At 41.9% G+C, this 1,842-nt stretch overlaps 1 protein-coding gene, 1 long non-coding RNA gene and 1 pseudogene across 5 annotated transcripts in view; 2 read left to right on the forward strand and 1 right to left on the reverse strand.

Annotated features, from left to right (window-relative positions):
* The window catches only part of LOC126404276 (gastrula zinc finger protein XlCGF57.1-like), a 236,338-nt gene that overhangs the window by 168,510 nt on the left and 65,986 nt on the right, over positions 1–1,842 (forward strand). The window lies entirely within an intron of this gene.
* Positions 1–1,842, forward strand: part of LOC126404292 (oocyte zinc finger protein XlCOF6-like) — an 89,066-nt pseudogene that overhangs the window by 60,322 nt on the left and 26,902 nt on the right.
* The window catches only part of LOC126404398 (uncharacterized), a 32,073-nt gene that overhangs the window by 21,087 nt on the left and 9,144 nt on the right, over positions 1–1,842 (reverse strand). The gene's annotated exons all lie outside the window — the stretch shown is intronic.

Consider the following 1,842-nt stretch of genomic DNA (forward strand, 5'->3'; position numbering starts at 1 on the left):
TGTCTATGACCCCCGTTCAACCCACAATCGGTGGGATTCGCCTTTCGTTTCTGCTGCTGGTTTAAATCTGTAGGCTGCTCGCACAGCATGCTGAATGATTTAAGCCTGTTTTGCTCGCTCAAAACTATTTTTAGTCACAAATGCGAGTGCGGTGACGGGCGGATCGCCACACTGCCGACATTTTAATCCGCGCGTCACGGACGCTGTTTGATTGCGTTATCAAAACCGCGCAGCTATTATTCGGCCTTGCTTTTAACTTATTCCACCGAATACCGAATGTGTGTTTTTTTGCAAATGTGTGTTTTTTTGCAATATTCGGCCGAATATATTCGGTTACTGAATATTCGGTGCATCCCTAGCCAGAAGTTCCGGTAGCTGACGTCATGAATTCCCGGCACACATACAATAAGCCGCAAGGGTCAAAATAGTCTGACACAGCTGGCAGAAATGGTCAAAGCACATAAAAAACCCACTTGCAATTCAAAATTTTCCATCGGCCACCGGCAGGTATGTGTTTTTGTTTTACACGCGTAACTCATTTTTTACCCGCTATTGGAGCTAGGCTGGTGTTAATTTTACGCCCTGTGTCAGTAGCTTCTCTGGTGTCATTAACTTCTTTGGTGCCGCTAGTTTCTCTGATGCCATTGGCTTCTCTGGTTCTGTTAGCTTCTCCGATGTCGTTAGCTTCTCCGGTGCTATTAGCTTCTCTGGTGTTAGCTATTTTCTGTTGGGGTTCTGTGAAGTGCTATAAAGTTTAGTTGATTCAAAACACCTAAAACACACATTGAACATGGCTTAGTAGCAACAATTTCAAACACAAGTACACAAATCAGCTTCACTATAACTCGCAGCATTCACAGACACACTTGTCTTTATCTGGACACATTTTCTCCACAAATACAACATGCTAATGTTTTTAGCACAAGCCTATGGCATTTTACATTGTATAAATTAGCATAGTGGTTAGCAGAGATTTCCTCTGCTCATATGAAACCAGGAGCAACAGCAACATTTAACAAACGTAACGTTACAAAAATTTGTCTCCATTACAGCTCACAGGGTTCATCGACAAAACAACTGTCTCATGGTGCGTTCCAGACAGGCTTTTGAACTCGTAAGTCACGACTTCAAGTCACGAGTTATGACTTTGTAGCGTTCCAGGAAAGAAACGGAGAAGGAGAAACGGCGCATAAGGTCACAAATGCTATTATACTTTTTATTTTACATTATCTGTGTGTTTGGAAACGTATTTTGTATTGATTATTCTTGCACTGGAAACCAGCTGTTAGAGCGTCTGCCAATAATGCGTTAACATTAGGGTTATTTTATGTCTATTTCTCATCATGTATCACCTGCATCAACACCGCATCCATAGGGCTGTCATTGTTGTTTAGAGGAGTAAGGTAATTGGTTTAGAGGGCTGTGTGACGTCAGAAAGCGTAACTGGGAGTACATCAATCTTGTACGAGTTCATGGGTGGGAAGTTTAACTGCCGTTCCAGTGCACTTTCACGGGTTGCAGGTTGTGAAAACATGAGTTACGGGTTGCCTGGAATGCACCATTATTCTAAACACGTTTTCCAAACAAATACAACATGCTAATGTTTTTAGCACAAGTCTATGGCACTTTACATTGTATAAATTAGCCTAGCGAATAGCAGAGATTTCCTCTTCTTCACAGTTTGTTTCTTATCTGTGAAATTAAAGTAAATTAAAGCTTTGTTTCCACTGAGGGAAATGGTTTCAGCTCACAAACATGGACATTGAGTCAATGCAGAAGTATTAATTCCGCCTTAACACTTTCTGCAGTACTTCAGTGGTTTGAGCACAGCACCTGGGGGGG

This window comes from Epinephelus moara, chromosome 17 (genome assembly GCF_006386435.1).
Source record: "Epinephelus moara isolate mb chromosome 17, YSFRI_EMoa_1.0, whole genome shotgun sequence".
NCBI classification, from domain to species: Eukaryota; Metazoa; Chordata; class Actinopteri; order Perciformes; family Serranidae; genus Epinephelus; species Epinephelus moara.